Source organism: Ascaphus truei, chromosome 20 (assembly GCF_040206685.1).
Source record: "Ascaphus truei isolate aAscTru1 chromosome 20, aAscTru1.hap1, whole genome shotgun sequence".
In the NCBI taxonomy this organism is placed as follows: Eukaryota; Metazoa; Chordata; class Amphibia; order Anura; family Ascaphidae; genus Ascaphus; species Ascaphus truei.
This window is the reverse complement of record NC_134502.1, coordinates 23,308,020-23,318,019: the sequence shown is the minus strand read 5'-3', so window position 1 is coordinate 23,318,019 and position 10,000 is coordinate 23,308,020. Positions and strand designations below refer to the sequence as shown.

At 51.3% G+C, this 10,000-nt stretch overlaps 1 protein-coding gene across 1 annotated transcript in view; it reads right to left on the bottom strand.

Moving 5' to 3' along the window:
- PDE4A (phosphodiesterase 4A) overlaps positions 1-10,000 on the bottom strand; it is a 375,781-nt gene that overhangs the window by 263,298 nt on the left and 102,483 nt on the right. The gene's annotated exons all lie outside the window — the stretch shown is intronic.

Here is a 10,000-nt window from a genome sequence, read left to right as displayed (position 1 = left end):
ACTGAGACTTCTAGCTAGTCTAGTGAGACTGTCACCTGAGTGGGACTCTCTTCTAATGAGTGAGACTGTCTTCTAATGAGTGGGACTGTATTCTGAGTGGGACTGTCTTCTAATGAGTTGGACTGTCTTTTAATGAGTGGGACTGTCTTCTAATGAGTGGGACTGTCTTCTAATAAGTTAGACTATCTTCTAATGACTGAGACTGTCTTCTAGCAAGTGAGACTGCCATCCAAAGACAGAGACTGCCTTCCAATGGGTGAGACCGCCTCTGGGTGAGTGAGACTGCCTTCCTATTATTGAGGCTACCTTCCAATGAGTGAGACTGCCTAATAACGAGGGGGATTGCCTAATGATTGACACTGCCTTCTAGTAAGTGAGACTGCCTTCTAATGAGCGAGACTATCTTCTGAGTGAGACTGCTTCCTAGAGTCAGTGTTCCAATGGGTAAGACTGCCTTCCACCGACTGAGCCAACCTGCCTTCCACCGACTGAGCAAACCTGCCTTCCACCGACCGAGCCAACCTGCCTTCCACCGACTGAGCCAACCTGCCTTCCATCGACTGAGCCAACCTCCTTCCACCGACTGAGCCAACCTGCCTTCCACCGACTGAGCCAACCTGACGTCCACTGACTGAACCAACCTGCCGTCCACCGACTGAGTCAACTTGCCTTCCACCGACTGAGCCCACCTGCCTTCCACCGACTGAGCCAACCTGCCTTCCACCGACTAAGCCAACCTGCCTTCCACCGACTGAGCCAACCTGCCTTCCACCGACTGAGTCAACCTGCCTTCCACCGACTGAGTCAACCTGCCTTCCACCGACTGAGTCAACCTGCCTTCCACCGACTGATTAAACCTGCCTTCCGCCAACTGATTAAACCTGCCATCCACCGACTGAGCCCACCTGCCTTCCACCGACTGAGCCAACCTGCCTTCCACCGACTGAGCCAACCTGCCTTCCACCGACTGATTAAACCTGCCTTCCACCGACTGATTAAACCTGCCTTCCACCGACTGAGCCCACCTGCCTTCCACCGACTGAGCCAACCTGCCTTCCACCGACTGAGTCAACCTGCCTTCCACTGACTGAGTCAACCTGCCTTCCACCGACTGATTAAACCTGCCTTCCACCAACTGATTAAACCTGCCTTCCACCGACTGAGCCCACCTGCCTTCCACCGACTGAGCCAACCTGCCTTCCACCGACTGAGCCCACCTGCCTTCCACCGACTGAGCCAACCTGCCTTCCACTGACTGAGCCAACCTGTCTTCCACTGACTGAGCCAACCTGCCTTCCACTGACTGAGCCAACCTGCCTTCCACCGACTGAGCCAACCTGCCTTCCACCGACTGAGCCAACCTGCCTTCCACTGACTGATTAAACCTGCCTTCCACCGACTGAGCCAACCTGCCTTCCACCGACTGAGCCAACCTGCCTTCCACCGACTGAGCCAACCTGCCTTCCACCGACTGAGCCAACCTGCCTTCCACCGACTGAGCCAACCTACCTTCCACTGACTGAGCCAACCTGCCTTCCACCGACTGAGCCAACCTGCCTTCCACCGACTGAGCCAACCTGCCTTCAACCGACTGAGCCAAACTGCCTTCCACCGACTGAACCAATCTGCCTTCTACCGACTGAGCCAACCTGCCTTCCACCGACTGAGCCAACCTGATAAATGAGCAAGAAAAGGGTGGGTCACTGTGTTGGACCTTACGTCCATGTAGTAAAGTAACTAATGAGTTGGGAGCTGGTGGTGTGATACCTGTTTTGGGGACCAACAGACGTTTGACACATTCCAATCCTTCGAACCTCTCAGGGTTCTCCACCAGGTAGGGTAGAAATGCAGACATATATGGTATTAAACGCAGCAATGATGAACAAGTTCGGTCACCAGGGGCCGTGAACAGACCAGGTTTTCCATGTTCCTCTAATTAACTCGTCATTCGCTCACCTATCCATACCACATGGACAACTGAGGTGAAGGCTACCCTGAAACCCTGACCAGACTATGGCCCTCGAGGACTGCACATGTGCATCACTGACACAAATACTGGACACAATGGGGAAAGGTGTCAGACTCAGACACACACACTCAAGAGACACACAAACCTCACCCTCTGCTCCATGCTGTTTCCTCCTCTCCTTTGCCCCACCCTCAAGCTCCTGATACTGCCTCCTGGTCAGGATGGAGGAAGCTGCTCAGCCCCCTAGCAGCAGCCCTGCTCTCTCCCTGCACAGGGGAAATCCCGCGGTCCCCCCAACCCGAGCCGGTCAGGTCACTACAGTATGTCCAGAGAGGTAATACCGGTATACACATACATGTGCAGAGAGGTAATACCGGTATACACATGCACGTCGAGAGAGGTAATACCGGTATACACGTACACGCCCAGAGAGGTAATACCGGTATACACATACACGCCCAGAGAGGTAATACCGGTATACACATACACGCCCAGAGAGGTAATACCGGTATACACATACACGCCCAGAGAGTAATACCGGTATACAGATACACGTCCAGAGAAGTAATACTGGTATACACATACACGCCCAGAGAGGTAATACCGGTATACACATACACGCCCAGAGAGGTAATACCGGTATACACATACACGCCCAGAGAGGTAATACCGGTATACACATACACGCCCAGAGAGGTAATACCGGTATACACATACACGTCCAGAGAGGTAATACCGGTATACACATACACGCCCAGAGAGGTAATACCGGTATACACATACACGCCCAGAGAGGTAATACCGGTATACACATACACGCCCAGAGAGGTAATACCGGTATACACATACACGCCCAGAGAGTAATACCGGTATACAGATACACGTCCAGAGAAGTAATACTGGTATACACATACACGCCCAGAGAGGTAATACCGGTATACACATACACGCCCAGAGAGGTAATACCGGTATACACATACACGCCCAGAGAGGTAATACCGGTATACACATACACGCCCAGAGAGTAATACCGGTATACAGATACACGTCCAGAGAAGTAATACTGGTATACACATACACGCCCAGAGAGGTAATACCGGTATACACATACACGCCCAGAGAGGTAATACCGGTATACACATACACGCCCAGAGAGGTAATACCGGTATACACATACACGCCCAGAGAGTAATACCGGTATACACATACACGCCCAGAGAGGTAATACATATACATGTCCAGAGAGGTAATACCGGTATACACATACACGCCCAGAGAGGTAATACCGGTATACACATACACGCCCAGAGAGGTAATACCGGTATACACATACACACCCAGAGAGGTAATACCGGTATACACATACATGTCCAGAATTACCTCTTATTTGTTACTGAATTGTGTGTCCAAATATAGGACAGTCCAGTTCAATACTGGACACCTGGCAACCCTAACAGTGATATACAGTATTGTACAGAGATGGAATCTAATTACAATGGACAGTAAGATGATGTGAGATATGACAGGGTGGATGCTGGCAGGCTAGTGTGAGAATTAGCGCTTAATTCTAACACCCCCCTGTCATTATCTCACTTCCTCTCCATATCTTTTGTAACTAGATACCATTTCTACAATACTATATATAAATACAGAACATATATCACTTCTATTTTTGTACCTCTGACATGCCTGATGTACTGTATAACCCTGGGAGGTTCGGAAGCTAGTACATTGGTCCACTAAAAGTTATCATACTGCTTCTCCCTCCTGCCTGCTACTGAGTGAGGCTGTCATCCAATGAGTGAGACTGCCTCCTAATGAGTGAGACTGCCTCCTAATGAGTGAGGCAGCCTCCTAATGAGTGAGACTGCCTTCTAATGAGTGAGACTGCCTCCTAATGAGTGAGACTGCCTCCTAATGAGTGAGACTGCCTTCTAATGAGTGAGACTGCCTCCTAATGAGTGAGGCTGCCTTCTAATGAGTGAGACTGCCTTCTAATGAGTGAGACTGCCTCCTAATGAGTGAGACTGCCTTCTAATGAGTGAGACTGCCTTCTAATGAGTGAGACTGCCTCCTAATGAGTGAGACTGCCTCCTAATGAGTGAGACTGCCTTCTAATGAGTGAGACTGCCTTCTAATGAGTGAGACTGCTTTCCAATGAGTGAGGCTGCCTTCTAATGAGTGAGACTGTCATCCAATGAGTGAGACTGCAGTCTAAGGAGTGAGACTGTCTTCCAATGAGTGAGACTGCCTGCTAATGAGTGAGACTGCTGCTAATGAGTGAGACTGCTGCTAATGAGTGAGACTCTTGCTAATGAGTGAGACTGTTGCTAATGAGTGACTGCCTTCCAATGAGTGAGACTGCCTGCTAATGAGCGAGACTGCCTTCAAATGAGTGAGACTCTTCTAATGAGTGAGACTGCCTTCCAATGAGTGAGACTGCCTTCCAATGAGTGAGACTGCCTTCTAATGAGTGAGACTGCCTCCAATAAGTGAGACTGCCTTCCAATGAGTGAGACTGCCTTCCAATGAGTGAGACTGCCTTCCAATGAGTGAGACTGCCTTCCAATGAGTGAGACTGCCTTCCGATGAGTGAGACTGCCTTCCGATGAGTGAGACTGCCTGCTAATATGAAACATGTTCAGTGGTACAGGATCCATGAAGAGTTAAAGGAGCCCATGGGTGTCAGCACAGTCATTTCCTGTGGTGTGATCCATTATTTAAACACTAATTAGTATTCGTGTTACCTAATTACAGTTCAGCAGTTACAGGCACAGAAAGTTAAACTGCAGAATGGCCCCAGGGGCAGTGATAGTGTGCTGTGATATAAACTGCTTTCTAATGAGAGAGACGGCCTGGTAATAAGACTGCCTGCTAATGAGTGTGACTGTCTTCTAATGAGTGAGACTGCCTGCGAATGAGCGAGACTGCCTTCTAATGAGTGAGACTGCCTGCGAATAAGCGAGACTGCCTTCTAATGAGTGAGACTGCCTTCTAATGAGTGAGACTGCCTTCTAATGAGACTGCCTGCTAATGAGTGTGACTGTCTTCTAATGAGAGAGACGGCCTGCTAATGAGACTGCCTGCTAATGAGTGTGACTGTCCTCTAATGAGTGAGACTGCCATCGAATGAGCGAGACTGCCTTCTAATGAGTGAGACTGCCTTCCAATGAGTGAGACTGCCTTCTAATGAGTGAGACTGTATTCTAATGAGTGAGACTGCCATCTAATGAGTGGGGCTGCCTTGGAATGCGTGAGACTACTGTCTAATGAGCGAGACTGCCTTCTAATGAGTGAGACTGCCTGCGAATAAGCGAGACTGCCTTCTAATGAGTGAGACTGCCTTCTAATGAGTGAGACTGCCTTCTAATGAGACTGCCTGCTAATGAGTGTGACTGTCTTCTAATGAGAGAGACGGCCTGCTAATGAGACTGCCTGCTAATGAGTGTGACTGTCCTCTAATGAGTGAGACTGCCATCGAATGAGCGAGACTGCCTTCTAATGAGTGAGACTGCCTTCCAATGAGTGAGACTGCCTTCTAATGAGTGAGACTGTCTTCTAATGAGTGAGACTGCCTCCTAATGAGTGGGGCTGCCTTGGAATGCGTGAGACTACCGTCTAATGAGTGAGACTGCCTTCTAATGAGTGAGACTGTATTCTAATGAGTGAGACTTGTAAAACATACAGGACACCTGCAAGCTTATATTGAACCCCCAAAATAACCACAACATCTATACAGGCATACCCCACATTAACGTACGCAATGGGACCGGAGCATGTATGTAAAGCGAAAATGTACTTAAAGTGAAGCATTACCTTTTCCCACTTATAGATGCATGTACTGTACTGCAATCGTCATATACGTGCATAACTGATGTAAATAACACATGTGTAACAGGCTGTATAGTCTCCCTGCTTGCGCACAGCTTCGGTACAGGTAGGGAGCCGGTATTACTGTTCAGGACGTGCTGACAGGTGCATGCGTGAGCTGCCGTTTGCCTATTGGGCGATATGTCCTTACTCGCGAGTGTACTTAAAGTGAGTGTCCTTAAACCGGGGTATGCCTGTATAAGCATATAGGTGTCACAGAGGAGTGCTACTGAGCATGGCAATATATATTTAAAACCAGAGACAGAACATGATTGAAAAGGGGATGTTTAAAAGGAAGACAGCAGATTTCTCCCAGGCTGTCATTTCGCCTCTGAACCTGTGAGGAAACAGGTTGCAGAAAGCCTGGCTGGAGGGAGAGCCTGGCTGTGGGGAGAGCCTGGCTGAGGAGGAGAGCCTGGCTGAGGAGAGAGCCTGGCCGGGGGGAGAGCCTGGCCGGGGGGAGAGCCTGGCCGGGGGGAGAGCCTGGCTGAGGGGGAGAGCCTGGCTGAGGGGGAGAGCCTGGCTGAGGGGGAGAGCCTGGCTGAGGAGGAGAGCCTGGCCGGGGGGAGAGCCTGGCCGGGGGGAGAGCCTGGCTGAGGGGGAGAGCCTGGCTGAGGGGGAGAGCCTGGCTGAGGGGGAGAGCCTGGCTGAGGGGGAGAGTCTGGCTGGGGGGAGAGCCTGGCTGGAGGGAGAGCCTGGCTGAGGGGGAGATTCTGGAGGAGGGGGAGAACCTGGCTGGAGGGAGATCCTGGCTGGGGGAGAGCCTGGCTGGGGGGAGAGCCTGGCTGAGGGGGAGAGCCTGGCTGAGGGGGAGAACCTGGCTGGAGGGAGATCCTGGCTGGGGGGAAAGCCTGGCTGGGGGGAGAGCCTGGCTGTGGGGAGAGCCTGGCTGTGGGGAGAGCCTGGCTGATGGGAGAGCCTGGCTGTGGGTAGAGCCTGGCTGAGGGGAGAGCCTGGCTGGAGGGAGAGCCTGGCTGGGGGGAGAGCCTGGCTGATGGGAGAGCCTGGCTGAGGGGGAGATTCTGGAGGAGGGGGAGAACCTGGCTGGAGGGAGATCCTGGCTGGGGGAGAGCCTGGCTGGGGGGAGAGCCTGGCTGAGGGGGAGAGCCTGGCTGAGGGGGAGAACCTGGCTGGAGGGAGATCCTGGCTGGGGGGAAAGCCTGGCTGGGGGGAGAGCCTGGCTGTGGGGAGAGCCTGGCTGTGGGGAGAGCCTGGCTGATGGGAGAGCCTGGCTGTGGGTAGAGCCTGGCTGAGGGGAGAGCCTGGCTGGAGGGAGAGCCTGGCTGGGGGGAGAGCCTGGCTGATGGGAGAGCCTGGCTGGGGGGAGAGCCTGGCTGGAGGGAGAGCCTGGCTGGGGGGAGAGCCTGGCTGATGGGAGAGCCTGGCTGGGGGGAGAGCCTGACTGATGGGAGAGCCTGGCTGATGGGAGAGCCTGGCTGGGGGGAGAGCCTGACTGATGGGAGAGCCTGGCTGATGGGAGAGCCTGGCTGATGGGAGAGCCTGGCTGATGGGAGAGCCTGGCTGAGGGGAGAGCCTGGCTGAGGGGAGAGCCTGGCTGAGGGGAGAGCCTGGCTGAGGGGAGAGCCTGGCTGAGGAGAGAGCCTGGCCAGGGGGAGAGCCTGGCCGGGGGGAGAGCCTGGCTGATGGGAGAGCCTGGCTGATGGGAGAGCCTGGCTGATGGGAGAGCCTGGCTGAGGGGAGAGCCTGGCTGAGGGGAGAGCCTGGCTGATGGGAGAGCCTGGCTGAGGGAAGAGCCTGAACTCTCTGTTGTATACCTGGAACTAAGGACTCTTGTTTTGTTGCAGACGGATGCCATTTACTTTCATTGCTGTATTCTCTGTGCAACGACAGCCTGCTTCCCTGGTAAGGGAAATAAAGCACATGTCATCGCAAGAAGGTGGTGTGTAAGCTCTTCTCTGACCATACCATCAAGGCCGCTCCGTCACAGTGAGACAGCCTTCTAATGAGTGAGACAGCCTTCTAATGAGTGAGACAGCCTTCTAATGAGTGAGACTGCCATCTAATGAGTGAGACTGCCTTCTAATGAGCGAGACAGCATTCTAATGAGTGAGACAGCATTCTAATGAGTGAGACAGCATTCTAATGAGTGAGACTGTCTTCTAATGAGTGAGACAGCATTCTAATGAGTGAGACTGTCTTCTAATGAGTGAGACTGCCTTGTAAAACATTTAACCACATCCCCGGAGAAAAGGAACAGAGTATATGAGGCGTGGTATCGCCACCTTCTTGTGTCCTTCTGGAGATAAGACTTCTGGGACTGAAAACAGGACTCCAAAGTTACATTCAGCCCACACCCCATTAAAACAAAACTTTAATCTGGATGTTTTCATGTACAGTGATTAATGTATGTGTTTAATGTATCAAGAAAGTCCTAAATATCAATGAATAGGTCCTCCTAAATCAAGTGATGGACGTCACGGTGTCCCTCTGTGAGCCTCCATGTTCTGCGTCTCTCTGCTGGGCGGTTGGCAACTCCTGTGATGTCACGTATGGCTCTGCCTGTGACCGGGACCGTTTGGTGACAGCAGGAGGGGTGGGTGGGGGGGGGGGTTTGAGAAGAGTGGGATTTTATTATGAAGCTCTCATTTCAGCGTTTCTTCAGCAGCGACATACCCCCCAGTGTTACACGTCCAGTACAGTGTATCTCTGCTGCTGGGTCAAATCAAATCAGCTTTATTGGCATGACGAAAGAACATTTCAGTATTGCCAATGCGTGAATAATAGGGGCTGGGGTACAATGATTCCACAGTATCTTAGCAATAGGGGGTAATGTTATCATCATCTAGTCCCATTGCCTCTTCCTGTTGTACAGGTGGAGTTGAACGTTCTGTGACATCACCTGGAACTTCCTGTACCACAGCATGACATCATCGACGTGAAAACACCCCCACTTCCTGTCCTGCAGTTATTTCTTTTTTTTTAATCATTTAAATATGCTTAAAATAATAATAATAAGGAATATATATATATATATATACAGTGGTTGACAAATCACCAAAAAATCTACTCGCCACACAAAAAAATATAATATATATATATATAATATATATATATATATATAATATATATATATAATATAATATAATATAAAATATATATAAAATATAATATATATATATATATTTTGGTACGAGGAACAAGAAGAGGACTTCTTTACAGGGTGCGGTTTCTCTTGCAATGACGTAAGGACGTTTTTGGGGAGGGGTGGAGGGAGGGAAAAATCCCACAGGAAGGCTCCACTTCCACCGAATAATCCAGCCGTGCGTACTTCTTTACTCTCCGGACGGCCCCCGTACACGTCTCTCTGTTACTGGCTGCACACATCCTGTGGTTTTGTTTGCTGAAGCGCGCCGAGTGTCACATCCTTTGCATAGGAACGTGGCCAAAAGGAAAAACACCAATTCAACTCCAAATTCAAGTCGGAGAAATCTTTTTTTTTTATAGATCAGAATTACAAGAGAGGACGTGCTGTCGCACTTTTGCTATTTGAATAGCATTGTGTAGTTTAGGGGGGGGGGGGCTCAATTTGAATAGCATTGTGTAGTTTAGGTGGGGGGCTCAACTCCAGTCCTCAAGCCCCCCTCCCCAAAAAAAAGGTCAGGTTTTCAAGATATCCCTGCATCAGCGCTGGTGGCTGGGACTGATTGAGTCACATGCGCTGAAGCAGGGACTGATTGAGCCACCTGTGCGGAAGCTGGGACTGATTGAGCCACCTGTGCTGAAGCAGGGACTGATTGAGCCACCTGTGCGGAAGCTGGGACTGATTGAGCCACCTGTGCGGAAGCAGGGACTGATTGAGCCACCTGTGCTGAAGCAGGGACTGATTGAGCCACCTGTGCGGAAGCTGGGACTGATTGAGCCACCTGTGCTGAAGCAGGGACTGATTGAGCCACCTGTGCGGAAGCAGGGACTGATTGAGCCACCTGTGCTGATGCAGGGGCTGATTGAGAGAAGGATTAGACGGGACACAGACAGGGGACAGTGACAGGGAGAAGGAGGAGAGGGGACAGTGACAGAGAGAAGGAGGAGAGGGGACACAGACAGGGGGACAGTGACAGAGAGGAGGAGGAGAGGGGACACAGACAGGGGACAGTGACAGAGAGAAGGAGGAAAGGGGACACAGACAGGGGACAGTGACAG